Genomic DNA, 13,102 nt, shown 5'->3' on the forward strand with positions numbered 1-13,102 from the left:
ATTTATTTAGGATTCCATTCATATACTCCTCCATGCATTTCTCCAGAAATTTCTTTTGCATTTTCTTTAAGGATCACTAAATGTTGTTTTTTTCATCTGTGCAGTCCTAAATGAAAGCGTTGATTCTACATAATTTTCGCCGACGTTTCGGTCCTTAGATCGGACCTTCTTCAGGGCTCGATTCTAATCCACTTTGGTTAAAAAATGAACATCTTTTTTTCAGTTTCCAGAGGATCACAGCTGATTGTAAAAAACTCCTCAATATACTTTTTTAGGAATCCCACCAAGGGTTACCCGAGGAGTTTTTCATCGAATATACTTCTAGAGATTCATTCAATATTACTTCCTGAGATTTCAACAGGGATTCTTTCAAAAGTTCAAGGTAGGATTGATTCTGAGATTCCTTCAATGATTCCTTCAAAGTATCCCCAAAGATTTCTCAGAATTTTAGAGATTTTTCCAGGATTTCTTCAAAGTTCTACCTTGGAGTTTTTCAGAAATTCCTCCAAAAATTTCCCTTATTCCTGTCCTATTCCTTGTATTAAATGTCCATATGGATTCCTGCAGAAACTCCTGCAGAAATTTCCTCAGATATTCCCCCAGGGACTGTTATTTTTATAAATCGCACCACACTTACCGAAATAATTCCTTAAGGACCCCTGACAGAGTTTCTAAAGAAATCCCTGGAGAATTGTTTGAAAGAATCCCTTAAAAAACTTCTGGTGACAGCTTTTAGGATTCCTATAAAATTTTCCGGACAAAATAATCTTAAAATATCTTCGAGGTAGAAAAAAAAAATTGAAACTTCTGGAGAAATTCTTGAAATAATTCCCAAAATTGCTTGAGAAATTTTTGAATGGAGTCTTGGAGAAATCCATCATATAAATATTTCTGAAGGATTTTCTTTGAAAATGTCTGCAGAAATCTCAGCAGAGCAGATACCTCTGGAGGAATTCTTAGAAGTTTTATACAATTTCTTAATATTTCTAAATAGAGTACAGGTATTCTTCGATATAACGTACAAAAAAGGTTTCTCTTTGTACGTTATATCGAAGTGTACGTTATATCGAAGCAGAGAAAACTTTTAAATTTTTTATGCTAGTGTTGACGTATTCGACGTAAAATTAACCCTTAATAATGATTTCAGTGAAATTCACAAAACCAATAATGAAAAACACGAGTTTTCACGAAAAAGTAATATCGTTTTTTGTGTTTCGATATAACGTACATAAAAATTTTCCTCAAATTGCGCTAATTTTGGGTAACAAGGCTAATGCTGCAACAAAATATTGATTTGAGTGATGTCGTAGTTTATCTGTGAATTATTCCTGGGGAAAAAAATCAATGTTATACGGTATATCGAAGCAAATGTACGTTAAATCGAATTCGCTATATCGAGGGTACGTTATATCGAAGATTACCTGTACTACAAATCTAGTACTCCCCCAGTCATGCTATTGTTACATCTTCATTGTCGTTAATTGTCAACTCGATCAGTGAGAGTTGATTATGAATTAGTACATATCAGCACATAGTTTTTATATATTCTTTCAAAATAATGATGTACATCACTTTTCAATATTGGAACGGTACAGTTATCGTCTGTAAGAAGATTCAAAAAAGATTTGATATGTGTAAAAGATAAGATAATACATTTCATTATTGTATGGAATATTACGCACGCGTAGCCTAAGCTGTTAGTCTTATTCAACGATGAATCAGTAAAAATGCAAATACATATTGAAAAAAATATCATAAAATGGAATATATCTTTCAAGATTCGAACCAAGAATATAAGATTGTTAAGCTTATTCTTCACCCCACAATCACATCTTCGTAGTGAAAAGATGATGTACAAAGTGGACAACTATATGAAAGTTAACGAATACAGCAACCGGGGGTACCGCTACATGTCCGGGAGTGGTCTGAATCCAATGTGATATCGCATATCACATTGTTTCACATCGTTTTCCGAGCTGGAAGTCGCGATGCACTGGTGGGTAAAGTGAGAACATGGAGGTCGGTCTCCGAATTGAGATTTTTAGCGGTTTCAAAACAACTGCATATATTCTAAATGTGTGTGCTAAACTGAGCCGAAAAAACAAATTTTCATAATTTTTGGTACCCGACAGCTAGTTTAAAAACCAATTCAAAGTTCGTGTGGGAGCAATAAGTTGAACTGCCCCATGGTAGATTTTGTACTGGATAAAACTGTCAATCAGTTGGCATGCTGTCAAATGGCGAAATAAAAGAATCTGTTAGAAATCGACTTAAGGTATAAAAAAGTATGGAATACAGCGGTTTTAAAAAGGTACTCTTTTGTATTAAACTTTAAAAACATTTTTTTTTGAATAAAAAAAAAATCATTGATATTGGGTTGCGAGCTTCAAAAGCTCGAGAACCGCTGGCTTATCACATTCTATTTTTAGACAACTGGAACCTGTAACACATAATTACATATCATATGCTGATTTATCGACCGTATTCTATTAATAACTTGATGATTTTGTGGCTATATCGGTCTCTTTCTACTCATAGTATAAGGGAGTAGAGATCAAAGTGGATAATGAAATAATAGATATGATAGAATTCGCTAGGTAGCGAACAAGTGTGAAAATTTTATAGAAGGTGAAATTAGGCAAGTAGGCCATGTATTAAACGAATACATCGAATGCGTGAAACTTCTGCCGTGCGACCTGTGCTTTTAAACAGATCGGCTTGGTTGGTAGTTCATACCACCTTACCAAGACTGGCAAAAGTTTCAGGCACCCGACTGCCTAATGTATTGTTCTGTTTTCATCACAAATTCTATCGATCGGTAGCTTTTTCGGAATTCGCACTCCGTTCATAGAGGTATGTCTATATCTTTCTACTCCCTTATACTTATGAGTAGAAAGAGACCGATATAGCCACAAAATCATCAAAATAATTACATACATAATGTATCGGAATGTGTTTCACATTGGCTAGCTATCTAAAATCGCTGGACCATTTGGGCAGGGGACCTATTTTGGGCACTTGGTGCTCTAACTCAGTCAAATTTAAACCAATCGACTTGATTTTTGGGACGTACAATGTCTAGCCATGTTCAAAAATTCAAGTTAATCGGTTGTAAATTGACTGTGTTAGAGCACCAAGTGCCCAAAATAGGCCCCCCTGCCCAAATGATCCCAGATCCTACTCGTATTCTGTGTCGACCCGAGCAAAGCTTAATAAAAATTGATACCAAAATCAGTTATCTAATATCACACATTTACTTAAATTATTTTCAGTTTAGATGAATGTTGTTGCCTCATTAACAAAAATATTACCCATCGCTATGAAACAGCCAATAAATTCTTATTTCACTCTGTTCGGGAAGTACACCTTTCGGTGTGAGTGTGTACATTTTGACCATCAACATATAAGGGACCATGCACAAATTACGTCACGCTTTTAGGGGGGAGGGGGAGTACTGCATAACGTGACGACCCATACCAAAATTTTTGAGGTCTCATACAAAAAGTGTGACATAGGGGGGAGGGGGAGGGGTTGAAAAAGGTCGATTTTTGCGTGACATAATTTGTGTATCATCCCTAAGCACGATAAGATACCACTTATCGATTACAAAAATAGAAATGAATTTCACAATCTTGCCTAATGATGCGATAAGATTGCACAGTATTGCGCATTTCCCACTCCACTACACCCCTTTCGCAGTTAGCATAAGTGCGGGATCGTGGATAAAACTGCGATTTCGCATCGAATCGTGTCGGTGTCTTCTGCGAACTTATAAATTTTAAGATGCTGAATAAGTGCGCACATGACACGGACACGATTTGAAGCGAAATCGCAGTTCTATCCACGATCCCGCACTTATGCCAATTGCGAAAGGGGTCCATTGGGGTGGGAAATGCGTAATATACACACTACAGCTATATGAAAATTATGGTCGTTGATGGCAGTGGGTGCAAAAAAAAAAAACTGCAGACCAAACGCTTGCAACCGGAATTGAATCAAGAACCTTTGGATCGCTGGCCCTACCCACATAGAAACATGACTAATTCCACACCTTGACGCTGAAGTGGCTAAAAGCATCATAAAAATACGTTGTGATTTTTTTTGCCTTATCAAAATTGACGGTACTTGTTAAGACTATTTCCAGATGATATAATAGGAAAGGGTCTCCAGTTAGCCTAGTGGTTAAGGTTATGGATCGCTAATCCAGAAACGGCGGGTGTGATTCCCGTTACAGTCGAGACACTTTTTTCAACACCCTGGGCATAATGTATACACATATCATTGTGCTTGCCTCACAATACACAAATTCATGCAATGGCAAGCAAAGACAGCCCTTCAATTAAGCATAACTGTGGAAGTGCTCAAAAAACACTAAGTTGAAGCGAGACAGGCCAAATCCCAGTGGGGACGTTGAGCCATAAAAATAGAAGAAGAAGCTAGTGGAACCGAAAAAATAAACAAAACCTTCAACGCTAGCCTAAAGGAGTTGGAAAATTACTCCACAACAAGTACGTCGTCAATAAATTATTTCTCATCCTGCGAGGTGCGCTCTGATCCACTATCCAGACAGGCCTTCTGCTTGAAATGGGAGGATATGCAACTGCAATTTCTGGCAGGTACCGCGTTCAGCATCTGTGTCATCATAAAAGATAGCAAACCCACCGGATAGTTGTGGTTGATAGTAGGATTCAAATATGTGCTCCTGATTCGTCCGGGTATGATACCGCGATTTGGCATAGGATTTATGGGCTCGGACATCTCTCTGGCTCGCTGGCTCTCCTACCATAATCGAGGAGTTCATAATACCAATAAAAGCTGCAATTATGTTTCCCAGAACAGTTCCTTATTACATTTGAAGTTGTCTTCCGATATAGGTCATTTTAAATGTGGGAAGAAGTAATTCGAACTTACTTCCTACTTCTCTTGATGGTTCCAAGTAACATGGTACAGTATGTAGCTGTCGGCTTAGAATAGCACTACGGAATATCTGTTCCGGGGGTAAAAGTCCACCAAAGAGGAAACCTAAATCCAAGGTGTCAGGCGACCCGTGCTGATGAAAGTATAGTTGAGGGGGTTTAAAAGATGTTCGATCTTTAACGGAGTCAGTAACGTGGGTAGATCACCTTTTCAGGTTGCGTTACTGTAAACGATCTACCAAACCGAACCCTAGTGATATCCGGTTTGGCGAGCTGAAGTAATGTGTTTTGGTAATAAGTATTCATGGTACAAAGCCCTTGTTACTGGTGACAGTTTCGGAAATTGCATGTAGTAGACAAAAACCCTTGTAGGGAGAGATTTTCAAATAGAATCCGGTCGATAAAAAATGCTGGATAAATCCTTTAGAGAATTACTGGACAAATTTATGAACAAAAGAATATTTTTTTTAAAGAAATCTTTGTAGAACTGAGAATCATAGACGAATTTCTTGTAAAACTTATTAGATAATGCCATGGAATAGATTCTGTAGTAATTTTTGCAGGAGTTGCTGAGAGGAGTTTCGGAGAAATTCCTGAAGGGGCCATCCATAAACAACGAATTCTTGTGAGGGGGGGGGGGTGGTGGTTCGGACAAAGACCATGATTCATACAATTTTTTTTTGTATAAACAAAAGACCACGCGGGGAGGAGGGGGGGTTAGGTTCGGAATCACCCAAAAATTGACCACGTGGTTTATGGACAGCCCCAAAGCAACAAAGATATAATTTCTGAATGAATCTCAGAAGGAAGGTTTGAATAAACCCTAAGCAATATCTGGAGGAATACTTCGAGGAACTACTGGAGGAACTACTAAAGAATCCCTTGGAGAAACTTCCTCAATAAGAATACCTTAGAGAATCTCTTAATGTTTTACATGAAGGGGTCAACCAGGAAAAATTGCAAAAAATATTTCTGTATGAACTTTCAACGAAAAATGCCAAATATTTTAAAAGTATTACACCTTTTGAAGAAATTCTTAGATAAAATTCTAAAAGAATTACTTGACAAGTTTTCAGAAAAAAAATCCTAAAAAAAATACAAAAAAAAAATAAGTTCTAGAGGAGTTTCGGGGGTTTCATGAAGCTACAGGAGAGTTCATGAGAACTTTCTGGGGGTTTCAAAACGTTTAATGGAGTTCAAGAGGTTTCTTCTGGTTGAAATTGATAAAACATATGGTTAACACTTCGTTTGTTTTATCGTTACGTGTTCTTCATCGTGGCGTGTCGTCACCACTGGGATATAGCCTGCTTCTCAGCTTCTAATCGTTGAAGAACACGACACATAGATAGCGAACACTCAAGAAAAAATTGGTTGAAATCTGTTGAGAACTGTTTCCGCAATCGTAGTCACCGCATCGACGTTTTTTTGGAAAATCATAACTCCGAGATAATCGCGTTTAAAGTTTCAAGTTTGCACTACAAGGCGCAAAACGCTATATCTTTGCTTGTACTGCTTGGATTTCTATGAAATTTTGACACAGCATTCCTAAGAACCCATACTTTAAGATAAAAGAATTAAAAAAACCGATTTTGTGCTCGACCTCAACATATCCCTTTCGTGACGAACCAGCACAACCGTGCTGTTTTTCGACATTGGTTTTACACATTTTTGCCTTTCTCGTACACCAAGGTGTACCGAAAGGCTATATGTTCACTCCAAAAACGAAAATTTGATAGAGCCTCCGGAGGGGTCAAGTGTTATATACCAATCGACTCAGCTCGACGAGTTGAGATGATGTCTGTGTGTGTGTATGTGTGTGTGTGTATGTATGTGTGTGCGTATGTGTGTGTGTGTGTGTGTGTGTGTACAAAAAAGGTCACCTAACTTTTAGATAGTAAACATCAACCGATTTTAACGACCGACGGTTCATTCGACGCGGAATCTGGTCCCATTGTTTCCTATTGAAAATGGTTCGGATCGGTCCAGCCGTTCCGGAGTTATGTCCATTTAGGTGTTCCGGATCGGTACCCCAGGAAGGGGCCAGATATGAAAATGCAACAAACCCATGCATGCGACACATCAAACCACGGCATTTTCGATTATCTGATGAACGGGAAGTGGGAAAATAGTCTCAGACTATATCTAAACCGGTAGTGTTCCGGAAACGGTTCCGGGCCTTCCGGAAGTGGCCAAATCTAAAAGTGAACATAATTCATGCATGTGACACATCAAAGAGCGGCTTTTTCGATTACCAGTTGAATGGTAAACAGGAAAGTATTTTCAGACCAAGTTTGAACCGGTAGTGTTCCGGAACTGGTTCCGGGTTTCCTGCCGGAAGTGGTCAATTAAAAAATTGAACCAAACCCATGCATGCGACGCATCAAAGAGCAGCTTTTTCTATAACCAGATGAACGATAAGCAGGAAAATAGTTTCATACCGTATCTGAACCGGTTGTGTTCTGCAACCGGTTCCAGGTATCCCGCCGGAAATGGCCAATTAAAAAAGTGAACCAAACCCATGCTTCCAACGCATCAAAGAGCGGCTTTTTCAATAACCAGATTAACGGTAAGCAGGAAAACACCTTATCAGAACCGGTTGTGTTCCGAAACCGGTTCCAGGTGTCCCGCCGGAAGTAGCCAATTAAAAAAGTGAACCGAACCCATGCATGCGATATATCAAAGAGCAGCTTTTTCAATAACCAGATGAATGGTTAGCAGGAAAAACTTTCATACCGTATTTGAACCGGTTGTGTTGCGGAACCAGTTCCAGGTATCCCGTCGGAAGTGACCAATTAAAAAACTGAACAAAACCTATGCATGTGACTCACCGCATAGCAGCTTTATCGATAACCAGATGAACGGTAAGCAGGAAAATAGTTTCAGACCATATCTGAACCGCTTATATATATTAAACTGACGAAGTTGAAGGGGTGAATCCAATTGAATGCGTCTGACGATGACTGAAGAATAGTAAGTCGAAACGCGTAACGCTTAACAAGCTGTTTCCGATATTTGCACCGTTAATGACCAATCAATCCACAAATTACATACCTAAACCGGTTGTGTTCCGGAACCGGTTCCAGGCCGGAAGTGGCTAGTTAAAAAAGTGAACCAAACCCATGCATATGAAACATCAAATCATCAAAAATGTTGGATTATCAGATAAACGGGCAGCAAGAAAATAGTCTCTGACCACACCTAAGATTACCAGCAGTGTTGCAGAATCAGAATTGGATGCATCGCTGAAATTGCGAAGCTGAACAAAATCAATGCAAGCGATAAATATGCGTAAAAGAACAAAATCTTAATAAAAATTAAAGCGATCTTGTCAAATCACACCATTTTAGATTCCTGAGACGTAATTATACAGTAGGTTGAATCAACGTTGTATGGGGAAATTTTAATTTTATAGCATCAATCCTTTTTTGCGGTTGAAATTACTACACACAGTTTTTATGCAACTGGTTGAGCCCTCGCTCTCTGTCACACGGTTGGAATTTGAATGGATTTTTAATGAGAAATTTTACTAGCTCGCACTTTTTTTGTCAAATTATACATAAATCTTATAACCAATGATCATAAAATAAAAGCTAAAGTGTGAAGAAAAAAGTTTGCCAAAATATTTTTATAATGATCGGCATCCATGAATAGGGGAGATCGGGGCATAATGGACACCCGGGGCGAAATGGACACCCCTTTTTTGCCGAAACCGTTGACTTTTATGCTAAACTTTTAATGCATAAGTGTAAAGGAACAAGTCATCGTTCTATTTTTTAAATTTCCATTCATATGCCTCCAAAATAACTTAAATATCATTGAAATTGAAATATGTCTTTCATATAATTTGAACGCAGCAGCAAATAAGGTATTAGGAGTGTTTGAGTGTGTGCGCCATAAAAACAAGTGAATTGCTACCTTATCTGCATGTATACGTAGATTTAGCAATGGATAAAGTATTTTACTTGTGATTAGAATTTACTCAAAATAGAAATTTCAATGTTGTAGTTGATTTGGGGCGAAATGAACACTGGTCCATTATGCCCCTATCGATAGGTGTCCATTTCGCCCCGTACCTTCACTGGCAGCCAGGGATGCCAGATGTTTTTTTTGAAAAATCTGAATCGCATTTTTCAAAAATCTGTATCCTATACAAAATTTAGATGAAGAATCTGTATCCCATACAAAAAAATTGGCCCCTTTAGCTCAGAATGCTGTAAATCTGTATGGATGCTCAAAAATCTGTAAAATACAGATAAAACTGTATATATGGCATCCCTGCTGCCAGCCCTAAAAAACACACGATTTACAATTCATTATTTCTTCACAATAAAGACATTCTACCTGCTGTAAACGATTGAAATACGTAGGAAACAAACTAAAATTGTAAGCCAACTGATAATATGTTAAGTTTTTCTCTGTTATATTTTTTTTTAATTTTAAAGTGAAATTAGAGTCCTCCAGAAATTTTCTTACCAAATCCGATGAGTTAAGCGGATTTGCTAAATTGTTTGGGTATTTTTTCATCAAATACATTAATTATTTATCAACTCTACTCCCCCATTGAGATTTGTTCCGTTCTAGAGTATTCTCAGAATTCAGGAACACTTCGGCTTATGGCTCTTGAGTACATATTCGACGAGAAAGGCACTATCACCACTAGGTGGATTAATCTGGGTTTTATCAATTGTTTTTCCCTCAAAATATGTGATGTTAATAATTTTTATGATCGAGTTATTACTCTAACTTGTATTTCTGAGCCTCAGCTTTGATTGGAATTGTTTATAAAAAAACGCCACGATAAGTTAAACAAAAAGTAAACAATCACCCTAGAAGTTGAAAAAAAATTATCTGTCGTATTTTTTAAAATATTTGTTTAATCCAGGTATGCAGAGATAAAAATCGATAGAAAAAGAGTAGTTCTGCAAAACGGCGAAGAAAAAGTGGTACTTTGTTGAAAAGCACAAGATTTCTGGGTGGTCAAAGTGGGACCAGCACAATTGTGCTGTTCCGTCCCCAAGGCGGTCCAAGTTCCATCGGTAATTGCCTATTCTTAGGCGTTTTATGGTATAGAAGATTGATTTTAATTATTAAATCACTACAAAGTGTTAGTTTGTAAAAACTTTGACGTATAATTTCAACTCAAGGAACACGGTATCAGCTTGTATGAGTTTTTTAAGGAACTTTGAATACTTGTGTGAAAAATATTACTCCATATTATCTAAATCATGAATCAGATTGGAACAGGGATTTGCTGTTCTTATTATCTTATTTTTCTTCACTTCTATGATTTGAATACCATGTCAAGCTGATCTCGTGTTCCTAGATTTAAAATTATACGTCTAAATTTCTACAAACTAACATTTTGCAGTGATTTAATAATGAATTAACTACATCGGCTCTTTTCCTACTCTCCGCATCGACCAATGTGGCGCTAGCTTCTATGCGCGAAACATCGCTAAAAGTAAATCGCAAAAATATTGTATGGCGAATACCATCTAAAGGCAAATTATTCAAAGTGGAAATCATTATTCGAAAAAATATTTGGTAGTGGTTGTGCACAATGGTGACCACTATTAAGCCTACCAAATATTTTTTCGGGAAAAGATTTGTATATCAAGTAATTCAAGTTTAGATGCATTTCGCCATACAAAATTAAATTGATTTACTCCTGCTGATCAACTGTGGCTGCGCGCAAAGCGGGTAGTCCATTACAATAAATCTTCTGTACCAAAAAACGCCTAAAAGTAGGCAATTTTTTGCAATTACTTAGAGAACATCGACCGGCTTGAGGACGGACCAGCACAATTGTGCTGGTCCTAATTTGACCCCAAAAAGTCCATAGGTGGATAAAGTAGCCGAAGTAAAGAAAGTTTTATTCTAGAGGACGTTAAGTTTATAAGAGAAAATTTGAGATAATCATTCTTTTATGGTTCGTCACGAAAGGGATATATAACCCCACCATGACCACGTGGTTTATGGATGGCCCCTAATATTGTTAGTTAAGTATGATGCATTTATTAAAAATGTCATTTGCAAGCTTTTTGGTCGAAATAGTGCTAAATTGCCACTACCTCCACTATTGGTACTACCTCCACTAAGGGAGCTTTTACCCTACGCGATATGTAATCTGTATCCCCGTACGGTCACAAACCATAGGCTCATCTTGCACATCAGTGTGGGGCCATAAACCAAACGCGTGGCACCCTTACTGACTATAGTTTGTTCTATCAGCTTTGCATTAATCTCTCCCACAGCAATATGGCATCCAGTTCGAAACTCTCTCTACACTTCTATCTTATACCACATCATTCTGGTTTAACTGTAGGTATCCCATCAAGAATGAGAACAACACCGACTAGAACTAGAAGCTACTGTAGATATGCAGTTAGCCGGCTATGATGGACAAGTTAACCTAAGCAAGAACAACTGGATAAGTGAGTGTATGTAGTAGTTAGTTAGTTAGTTTGTTACGTACGAGAAAGGGCGGCGAGAAGGGGAAAGCAGGACATCCTGTGCGCTTCACGGCACGGCTACTGATGCACTAGAAAGTTGGGGTAGTGTGATGCGACTAGGTTCAACAGCAATTGCAGCAGCAACTCATACAAACAAAGACATTATGACAAGGTGGCCTGTTTTGGGGTGGAGAAGATGCGTATAGGGAGAGCATGTACGTACAAGGGATAGTTACTACTACTGCTGCTGGATAGTTTGTATTCAATGGTGAATCAAGAATGGGCCTATGAGAAGGTTGTGTGGCAAGTGCCCACATATCTGTAGCATAGTCCTGGTGAATTCAAGCCTAACACTAAAGAGAGTGTCTGGGTTCAAATCTTGGTTGAACCGGGAACGTTTTATAATGATTTTTTTGGCATAGAGTAGAGTAAATATCTTCATGTAATTTAGATAGTCATGGAAAATTTATTACTTGCCATAAATGTCTCATGACACTTCTAGCGTATTCTAGATAGGCCTTTCAAGTTGATTATGATGATTTCAAGGGTGTTTCAATGGGATGAAGAAGTTTCAGGGCATTTGGAGGTGTTACTGATCGGGGTCGTTTCCAGGCAGATTTCAGGAACACTCTTATATCCAGGGAGTTTCAAGGGCATTTGGAGGTTTCATGGGCGTTTCAAGGCATTTCTGAGGCATTTCTGGAGGTCTTAGGGATTTTGTGAGGGGGTTTAGGGGTATTTCAAAGGAGTTATGGGGATTCAGTACGTTTCAATAATATGAAACGCCCCAGAGACCTCTTGGAACACCCCCCTCCCCTGAAACTCCATTAGACCCCTTTTTGTATCATACGGATTTTCCGAAAGGGGAGCTGCTTGGGGTTTTTGGGGGCGAAACAGGGTCGCTAATGGAAATTTCAGAGAGTAAACGCCCTCGAAGCCCCATGTTATGCTTCTGAAACCCGCTAAAATCCTCTGAAATTTTCTGTAACGCCTCCGAAATCCCCTCAAATTACCTCGGACGCCATGTAATACACCTGAGACCCCCGAAACTGCCGAGAACGCCACTGTAACGCCTTCAAAACCCATGAAATGCTCTAGTACTCTCTGCAATACTTTCGAAAACCCTTCTAAACGCCCGAAAACGCCCCTGAAACCTGTTCCGAAAATAAATGTTCCAATTTCTAACGCTTCCAGTTCTCGAGTTACCTGTATACTGCCGTTTTACGCCCGATTGTCCCCTGTTATATGGGAATCCCATATAACATGAGACAATCGGGCGTAGAACGGCAGTATAACTCTTTCGCAGTTTTCGGATCCACTGCATTTCCAAGCAACATGGCGAAACTGTAATTTGATGCTCCCATCATTTTGAGTTGTGTTACGATCATGGTGCCATACGTGCTCTCTTCAAGGTACCCAATGTTTTCATTGCTCCACTTAAAAGATACCCATTAAGAAGTTAAGCGGTTCATCTCCTTTTCTAGAATTTCCCTCAAAATTTCCTTATGAGGATCCTTCGAAAATTTCCCTAGGAATTTCTACAGAAAAGTTTCTACGTACTCCTGTAGAAATTCATCTTAATATTCCTTCAAACATTCGTTGTGACATTTCTTCATACATTTGTCCTAAGTGATATTCTACGGACTCCTTCCAAAATTGCTCCATGGATTCCTTCAGGCATTACTTCAGGTGTTCGGCCTTATAATCTACCAAGATATCTTTCAGAAACTCCTC

The sequence above is a fragment of the Aedes albopictus genome, chromosome 1 (genome assembly GCF_035046485.1).
Source record: "Aedes albopictus strain Foshan chromosome 1, AalbF5, whole genome shotgun sequence".
In the NCBI taxonomy this organism is placed as follows: Eukaryota; Metazoa; Arthropoda; class Insecta; order Diptera; family Culicidae; genus Aedes; species Aedes albopictus.